At 41.5% G+C, this 10,000-nt stretch overlaps 1 protein-coding gene across 5 annotated transcripts in view; it reads right to left on the bottom strand.

Annotated features, from left to right (window-relative positions):
- The window catches only part of tenm3 (teneurin transmembrane protein 3), a 220,732-nt gene that overhangs the window by 184,798 nt on the left and 25,934 nt on the right, over window positions 1–10,000 (bottom strand). For 2 of the 5 annotated variants that reach the window (XM_082536068.1, XM_082536069.1), the window contains exon 1: window positions 4,241–4,583. The exons of 2 other annotated variants lie outside the window; for them this stretch is intronic. The gene's annotated coding sequence lies outside the window, so the exon portion shown is untranslated. Of the gene's footprint in view, window positions 1–2,970; window positions 2,990–4,240; window positions 4,584–10,000 lie in introns of those variants that run through there. One more of the 5 variants, XM_082536066.1, reaches the window with a different exon arrangement.

Raw genomic sequence — 10,000 nt, 5'->3', positions numbered from 1 at the left:
TGTCTGCTCGTGTACGCATAACAAAAATATAATGTTATACAATATATCACTGTGCATGTGCAGGTGTGGCAGTCTGAGGCACTTTAGCAGTAATTGAAACTTTTATTTTCTGAGTAGTAGCCCCATCTAGAGTAATGCAGTCCATCAGGAAAATTACTACTGTCACACACACACACACACACACACAGGCTACTATCTCACCTTCATTCCTTAACTTGGATTTCATAGTGTGTGGCCTTCTTCTGATGACTTTCATAATTTTTTCAAGCTTTGCACACACACACACGCACAAACACACACAAACCCTCTATATCATAGACAATCTATCTCACATATCCCTCTACAACGCCTTGTTGCTAGGAGATAGTGCTCTATTTATGGAGAGAGTGATAGAGAGACAATAGAATGAGTGCACATTGTGTGTGTATATACACAACTTCAGGAACTTAACTCTCCTAAACTTCTCATTCCTACTCTTCTCTTTCATTTATCCCTATCACTCTCTCATCCTGTGGCTCTCTCACACACACACTCACACACACACACATACACACACACACACTCACACACACACTCACACACACACACACACACACACACACACACACACACACACACACATACACACACACACACACACACACACACTCACAGCCTTTTTGTCCTGGACTAGAGACACAGTACGGGCGAGGACAATGTATGTGTTCATGAAGTGCATGCATGAGTGCACATGTGAATGTGTACGCATCTGCAGGGAGCTGAATTCCTCTGTGTGCATGCATGTGTGTGCGCCCCAGCAGGTCATATAATGCTTGGCTGGTTGCATTGTCTGCCCCAGCGGTCAGTCCGTCACACACTCTGTCCCCTTAATCTGCAAATACATCTATTATAATCTGATAAAGCCTGCAGAGAAAAAAGCGCTCTCCACTGGAAACACTGAAACAAAGACACAGCTCTGCAGGGTGAAACACGAACGCACCTACAGCACCATCAATTTGCCCTTAGAAGAGCACCACCTATGAAACCGCGTGTTTTCTTGACGATGCAAAATAAGAAGGCTCTCAACATCAGATAATGACAGATCAAAAAAATTTTAACACAGAATTTACTACTTTGTTACAAAACACTTCAAAAGAAGTTGTTCATTTCGTTCAGTTGTTAGGAAAAAAACCTGTTAAAAAAGACAAAAAAAAAGAAATTCAAGGATTGACATCTATTCAAATACGCCTCCTTTGTTTTTGCAGTACAGTTGTCATAACACAAAGTAATCCAGCCTTTGTGACAGCAATAATTATCAACGTGTGTTTTATATGTGCAAATGAGTCCTTTGTATAAGCATCTCAATAAGTGAGATGACACAATGAAAAACATGCAAACTAAATGAAAAGACCTTAAAGGTGCTTTTCCTATTAATGTAACCACCAGTGGAATGCTGCAGCTGTCTGTGCTGCTTGACTGACTGCATTGTCTCTCCCAGCGGTTGGTCTCAAACCCGTAGTCCTCCTAATTCACTCAAACATTCCAGAGAATAAGGAAAAAGAAACCCCGAGCCTTAACCTTACCTTGATACGCATGTCAAATACACGCAGTAAACTCTTATTAGTCCAACACACAGACGTCCTGACGAAAACGATTTACCGAAGCTCAAGCTCTTTTTTTTCCCGTTATTCATGACATCGTTATCAAAATCTTTTCAAGTCCTCACCCACTCACAGAACGCACAACTGCGTGTAGCACAGCACAAACACAGAAGACGTAAAACTAGAAGGGGATCTGAATTGCTATTTCAGCTCGAGCATCTTCAGGCCACAGTAAAGGAACGCAGCGCTGCAGTCAGCCTTACATGCAAAATGATTTGATTAAGATATGATACAGTTATATATTGCTTTCATTTATTTACTTTTCTCTGGCGCGTTATCATTCCTAATAAGCCCGCTCCACTCTGAATCAGTTGCATGTGTTCTTCTCTCTACTACAGTCTGTGCCGCCTTTATCATTCGTCCATCCACAGTCATTTTTAAGCATATTTAATTTCACAGTGACATGTTAATTCCTTTAATCCATCACCCACTTCCTTTTTTGCTTCACATGCATGTTTCAGGAATGTCTCCAAACTTATGTTTCCAATTGAAAAGGTAAAGGGAAGAGGGGGAGGGAGGCAGCGAGACACTGCGAGAGTGAGAAAGAGAGACAGGAATGCAAATCTTGTCTCTGGAAGCAATTAGACAGAAAGCAAGAGCCCTCCTTCTCTTTTTGTGTCTGAGCAGCAGCCAGTCCAGCCACCATAACCTCACCTCAACCCAACGGATGCGCGCACACACACACACACACACACACACACACCTTTGCCAAATAAGATCGGGTGATACTTCCCAGAGTTGAGTCCACTTCTACTTCTATGTGTAGTTTAAACGTTATTGCCAAGGTGACAACACAGCGTGTATGAACAAGTGTAAACCAGATTTTTCAGTGTAAGTTAATTGTTCTGTCATTTACTCACAGAATAAAAATGTGAGCATCATTAAGCCGATAAAGTATCCTTAATGCTTTGCTCATACAATTAAAATTAGCAGAAAATATTAGTAGAACTTATGAAGATAACACACACACACACACATAATGTTTAAAATGAAGCACTGCAACACTAGAATTCATAGTAGAGCTTTTGTGTTGGACTACATATGGCTCAGGTATTTCTTAATGTGTACATACACACAGGCAGGGTTGGAATTGTGCTCACAGTAAAAAAAATAGATGAAACACATTTTAAAAGCTATGCAGTGAACGACTTTATAACCTACACTGATTTCCACTCTGCATTTTGTGCTGCAGCTTAGATCAGCTCCAAACACAAAGTCAGGACTGAAGAGGAGGAATGCTGGCAGAGTTCATGAACAAAACTCAGTGTGTGAGCGACAAAGAAGCGATGTGTTGTTGTCTTCAGTGAGCGGTGAAAGAAAAACCACTGACCTGAAGATATTAGGTTGACTTTGAATAAAGACAATTACACTCCTGCCACTGTGAGGAACACACAAAGTAACACAAGCAAAGCCTGGAAAAAACATTTCCGCTTCACTGACACTGGCAGCGTATCATTTAGGAAGACAACAGCAGCGACGCAAGTTTTATATGAAAAGTGGCATTTTTAAAAGACCTTAAAATCACCCCGGTTTCGTAGTTGCATAGCGATGCAGAGATACACACCAGCCTGTGATTAAAATAATGGCATTCAAAAGCATTAAAGAATAAATCAAATAAGAAGGAAAGAACTTTTTACTATCACTGTGAGAGCTGGCAGCTTCCATCCGAAGTCCAGTCTGGTTACAGGATAGATCTGACCTCTGAACACCAAAATAAAACTTGTGGCTGTAAATTCATTCAAGCTGTCCATGAAGAACGAATCCAGAAGAACCTGATAGATCGATTGGTAATTAATCAATTCACACCCAGATCAGACAACCTGACGTCGCCCTCTTCCCCATCACATACAGGCAACTTTTATTTTCTTTATGAAAATGAAGACGAAAATTAGTCAGCACAAAGAAACATCAGTGTGTCCTCCTTCGCACGGATTGGGTATTCCCCGTCCATCCTGAAATATGTAACGGCCACAAAATCAAAAACAGACCTTGAAGCAAATATTTACGATACGATTAAGTCCTGACATGTTTATAAAAGTCTGTGTGTGTGTGTGTGTGTGTGTGTGTGTGCGCGTGCGTGCGCGCAGGCGTGTATGGCGAGGATAAAATAACAGTAAATTACTTTGGTGCCTATTAACAAGTCGTCCGTCCTATTACCCGAAAACGCCCGTCTGATTGGCTAGCCTCCTGGGGGCCTAAAAAGTACACCACACAATTTTTAAAAGGACGGCAAATCAAACATAATCAAACAAAAGAAAGACACCGCCAGGACAGCTCAAACACACCAATTACTCCGTGTTCATGTGTTTGTCACCTCCTCACGAAATCAAACTATGAGGCCTCATCCTGACGATATGTGAACACACAAAGACTAGCACGCACGCGTGCGCGCGCGCAAACACTGGCTGCTTTGTGTTGCCGATGACTTTACATTCAGTCAGTGAATTTACAGAATGGCAAGCGACTGACTGGAGACCAGGCAACTGCAAAAGACGAGCACACAGTCACACACAGCAAAGGCGGTGACAGGCACGCGCGCGCACGCACGCGCACACACCGTGCAAAAGAAAACAAATAAATAAATAAATTCGGTCGCATACCTTGTCTGTGGGAGTACTCCAGTTTCGCCCTGCTTAAAGGGTTAACGCTTCCACAAAAACCATAAATCCTTCCAGGTTCGCATGAGAGACGCCCCGCTGCCAGGGGAGATTTCAGGGTACCTCCGACTGTCTTCTCTCGCTTTTTTCTCTCTGTTTCTGGAGACACCAGAAGCTCGAGCCCGGTTTTCTCGGGTTTGCTCTTGCTTGTCTCTTTCCCCGTCGGTGGGACTGCCTCAGTCTTCTCTCTGACTTCTTGTTCTATACAACCTCTGGAAGGGATGGAGACTGAAGAACACCCAGCACCCCGTTTCCCTCTACCTTTTTTCCTCTTCTCTCTCTCCCAGATAAAGAAATCCTAAAATTCTGCTCCTTTAGTCTCTTCTCGTGTCACTCTGCGTGTCGGTACCGTGTATAAGCGCCGACCCTCGCCTGCTCCCGATACTTCTGTTACGTGTGTGCCGACGTGCCTAACTCGATCTCTCCTTTCTCTCTCCACCGCTTCGTTTCTGTAAGTTTCAAGCTCTCTTGCCGGGAGAGCGAGGGGGAGGCGGGGCCAAGAGGACGAGAGGGAGCAGAGAGAAGAATGGGATTGGCTGAAACTGAGAATGAAGAAAACAGAGTGTGTGTTGGGTCGAGCGGTAGGAGGGGCGGGACTGCGGAGCTCGGCATTTGGAAGGCTGGTGGAGTAGATTTGCAGAGGAGGAGGTGGGCCCAAGAAGAGACACTCCCACTGCCACCAACACAGACTGACACACACACACACACACGCACGCGCACACAGGCCTTTCCCTCGCTCTTTCTCTGCATTTCCACTGATAAAAGACTCCCCGCTTTCATGACCACGGATGTATTCGTAGCAAAACTGCTACACGACTCATAACACATGACCCCTCTTTGTTTTTTCGGGCGCGAGTTATGACAAAAAAATAATTCATTATTTTCTCATACACACCGCATCTGTGTGTGCGTGGATGCAGCAAGCAAGCTGTATAAACCAAAGGTACCAAGGAGTGAGGCTCTCGGCAGACACACAGGTAGAGAATGTAGGATTAAACATTATACAGGGTGGCGCATGCACACACTTGTACCTCAACAATCTAAAGTTTTGATAACTACGTTATTATAGAGTGTATATACGTATGGAGGTTGGCTAAATAAATGTATTCAAATAATTTAATAAAAATGTGAGTGATATTTTCAGTTTTTCACTTCAGAAGATTTAAATGCAACATTTTTCTTTCTTTTTTAAATTCGTGCCATTATAAATAAATAATAAAAATTTTCTTTGGAATTTAGTATAATTTATTTTTTTGAGAATGTTCAACTGAAAAATTAACATGCTTCTTACATAACTCTTAAGTGTTGTTTTTAAGAAGTTATTATTAAAATATATGTAATTTTATTCTATAGTAATAAACATTTTTAACAGAATACTTACATTACATCTACAAAGAAAGCATGCTGTTTTCCTGCAATAAACCAAATAAACCAAATAAATCAATTGAAATTAAATTGCACAAGATAAAGACAGTATCTGATGATTTTTTAAAAGACACTGGGTATGAGGAAAAGACTTGTATGAACCATAGAAAGGTACAAAAGGAATTAGGTGCGGCAAAAATGCAACATTATGCTTTATTTCTTGTCATGCAATTAAACCAGCCTTTGTTATGAGCTCATTTGACACGGTAATATAAAGATAAGCGGTCATCTGCCCAAAGAACTAATTTAGTGTTAACACACACAACTATATACACAGCTTAAATATTTTATTAATCTATACATCAACATCATCATTAAACATACATAGAAGCTAATGATATAAGCATCATCTTCCATAGAGGTTAATGGAGTATTGATTTTGGCACAGAGGCCACTAGCTAGGAGATGAGGATATAAAATGTGGTGTTATCTTTAATCTTTAATACTGCAGCGTTTATCACATATTTCACTACTGGACGTATGTGCATCTGCTACATTCTAAATACTTCACTTCATTTAGGGGTCCACAACAACAACCACCACAACAACAACAAAAGGATGGGGAAACTGCTCATTCTAAGAAATTCTTCTTCTTTCAGCTGCTCCCTTTAGCCTTACCCCTTCAGGGGTTGCCACAGCACTCCATCTCTCCTCCATGCAAGATCTCACCTCATGGAGTGAGGATGATGATGAGAAAGGACATAGATCAAATTGCACTATTTGTCATACTTACTAGCAAAATTCATTTTTGGCAGGTCTGGGGAACTTTTCAAAAAATTCTTCAGTCCTTACTTAGTGGTTGCTGGACCAAAATTCCACAGTGGATACAAATTTTGGAGACAATTAAGTTACGTGTTGAAAACAAATACAAATTGGAGAACATAACATCAAATGTGTATGGGGATGATGAAATGAAAAATCTAAAGAATTGGGATTTATTATACATATTTTATTAAAACATATAAATGTTAATAATGGCTGTATGATGACGTTTGTGCAAAGTTTTTCTTAGATTAGCCCACTTGTACAATCATAGTGAGATGTTGGCTCTGCCATGTAATGAAGAAACTAAGACTTGAATTATCCAGGAGTTAAAATTCTGTCTCTATGCAGTGAAGGAACTCGTCATTTGATCTCCTGCTGAATTTTTAAGTTTTCTCAGTTATAAAGAAATTAGGTGTTTAATTTTATGGTAGTTTTATGTTAATGAGAAAGATAAAATAATTTAAAGAATTCCAGAAAAAAAACACATTACATTAAAGTTAGAAACTGATTTGTGTGTCATTGAGCAAAATATGTTTTTGATTCCTTACCCAAAGCAGACTGGATTAAAATCAACCAACCTACCAAGCAGTCAAGCAGTCAGTCAATCACAGATTCTCCTGATCTCAACGTAAATGTACAAATCACATCTGTCCAGAAAGTCTCTTTCTTCCAGTCCAACCTCTCCACCACCAAGACCACAGAGCTGTCAAAGGACATCAAGGGCAATATTGTAGACCTGCACGAGGCTGGAATGATCACAAGAAAGGTGGTGGATCAGCACAAAACCAGCCAGTTTATTAATGATCTAAAGGCAAAATCCAGCTTTGGCATCAGTTCAATTCACTGCTTCAGAGGAAGAGAAACACAATGCACTGTCTGTTGCTTTCTGTCATTACTATGTCCTTTTGGTTATCCACTTGTCTGTCTGTATTTGGATGTTCAACATCCTATGAGTTGCATTATGAGCTTGGGATTTCCAGGCAATACTCTGTACCGATGCTCTTGTATACTAGCCTTGATTACAGTGTTCCATGTATGCCCTGCCTGACAGCCTTTTGCACCATGTTGTTATGTCCTGGATTGTTTCAGGGGCATCTTTGCACAGCATGCATCTGGGACCTTCCTAGTGTGGAAGACCCCAGCCTCTATTGACTTTGTGCTTAGAGTTTATTCATGTGGTGTCATTATTAGTGCTTCTGTGTTGTCTTTCAGTCCAGCTTTGTTGAGCCACTGGTAGAATTCTTTTATATCAGCCATGGTATGGCACTGACCTGTCCTTTCTCTTCTTCTTTCACTGGTTTCTGTTGCCTCAAGTATTCATTAAGCCCATGATCAGTTGTGGCCATGTTTTTTTTTTGCTTTTTGTTGTTTCATTCTGGAGAGTGGTTCTGACACTCACTAGTTCTTGGCCTCCTTCTTTCTATTTAGTGTACAGTGTCAGGGTGCTGAATTCGGGGTGAAACCCTGCATGAATCGCAAGGAGCTGTCTTGTCTTGATGTTGGTGTTGGGGTGGCTGTAGCTCAGGAGGTAGAGCAGGTCATCTACTGATCTGAAGGTTAGTGGTTTGATCCCTGGCTCCTCCAGTTTGCATGCCAAGTATCCTTGGGCGAGATATTAACCCAAAGCTGCTCTCCGATGTATGAATGTTTGTTAGGAAGCACTAAAAGTTTAGAAAAATGCTTGTGTGACTGGGTGAATGTGGCATGTTGTATAGATCGCTTTGAGTACTCCAGGAGAGTAGAAAAGCGCTATATAAGAATCAGTCCATTTACATTTACTATGCCAGTGACTTCTATCTCCTTTGGCCAGGTTATTATCACAGTAGGGTATCTAATAACTGCCAGGGCATCAGTCTTGATCTTGATCTTGTTCTTCCAGGTATTTGGCAGTTGCGTCTCTCCTAATGCCCTCCCCAGGGTACTTATAGCTATCCATAGCCAATCGTGTTAATTTGGGGGGTGAGGGGGTTCAGGCCTATGCAGAACAGCAGTGAGAAAGAACATCTCCTGGGGAAATCCCACACTTGATGGTGACCTGTGCAGTTGACTTAAAGTTGGCCTGTAGCGTCACTTGCCAGATCGACATCACATTCCTCATGATGGATCTCACGGTCCTGTTGATTATTTCTAAGAATTCCAGAATCCATGTTTAAGGCACTGAGCCATACGCTTTCTAGTAGTTAATCCTAGCGGTGAACAGGTTGGTCAGTCTGGTCTTACAGTGTGGAGTGATTGCTCTGTCTAGCTGGTGTTTTGTCCCTTCCATGTTGTGTTGAGGGAAGTTATTGGTTGGGCTTTGGATGGTATCGGATGGTCTGGCCTTCAATTAGCCTTTCCAGGTACATATTATGGATTAGCTGCTGGTTCATTTGTGTTGCCAGGCTGTGATGGTTACTGGTCGCTGTTCAGGAAGGTTGCTTTGGTCTGCTCTTAGATCTGCTAGCCACTGAGCATTGTTGTTATGTGTTGCATTCTTCTCTCATATGTTCTTCCAGTATTGCTCTGTCTCCAGCCTTGGTGGGGCTTTTCTCATATTTTTCATGTGCCTCTGAGAGTATAAAAATTCAGTGGAGAACATTTGAGTTCTATTGCTCTGATATGCCTCTTAAAGTGGTTAACCAACACTGAGTCTTTGCTTAACAGTCTCTAAGGCTTTGGGTATGGATAGCTTGTTGTACTTCTTTCTTCAACTTAGCCTCTAGTCACCTTCTCAATGGAGGGTACTGCTTCCTGTGGCCTTGTTCATCTTATAGCCAATCATCTCAAGTATCCCCGTGGCTGTGGTTTAGATCAGCTGGTTGGTTTCAGTCTTTGAATGGAGGCATTTCCTTTGAGTCAAAGGAGATCTTTATTTTCCTGACTTAGTCATGTTTTACCTTCAAAAGAACTCCAAAGAAAATTTGGTATATAAGCCTTCATCAGGGAGTTAACCCATCAATCAGCATTCTATCTCTACCAAACTTCCATTTGGTGTGAGAATGAAGCTTTTAACCGCTAGGAATCTTAAAAACTAAGAAAAAGGAGGTATGGCATGGACTTTAATTGTGACTGATTGCCTCTAAACGTCATTACTGTGCTCTTGACTTTACCCTCCCGTAATCTATGTTGGACTTTCAGGCATTTCAGGCTAAATTCCTGCATTATATTTGAATCTTGCAGTGCAAAACACAGCCTTTACTTGACCTATTCCAGATCCCAGTTTCCTACGGATGGAGAGTACTAGAGAAGAGATTTTGACTCTTAGGACAGTTAGCTATTTTCTTCTCTTTATCTCTATCACCTCTGCAGCAGTAAGGCTTTTCTAACACTAGAGTATTTGCTGGTGCCACCCACTGACACACAAAGTACAGCCTTTATAGGCCATCAGAGTGCATGTGTGTGAGTGATTGATGTGTGTGTGTGTGCAGCTGTTCCCGCCATTTAAACACACTATGTATTTTTATATGACTGAGGGTGATATGGGTTCTTTCATTTGATTCTTCAGGTCCCCCACAACCTTAGAGAGAGAGAAGG

Source organism: Aulonocara stuartgranti, assembly GCF_965226115.1.
Source record: "Aulonocara stuartgranti genome assembly, chromosome: 6".
Classification (NCBI taxonomy): domain Eukaryota; kingdom Metazoa; phylum Chordata; class Actinopteri; order Cichliformes; family Cichlidae; genus Aulonocara; species Aulonocara stuartgranti.
The sequence above is the reverse complement of the archived record's forward strand: the minus strand, read 5'-3'. Positions and strand labels throughout refer to the sequence as shown.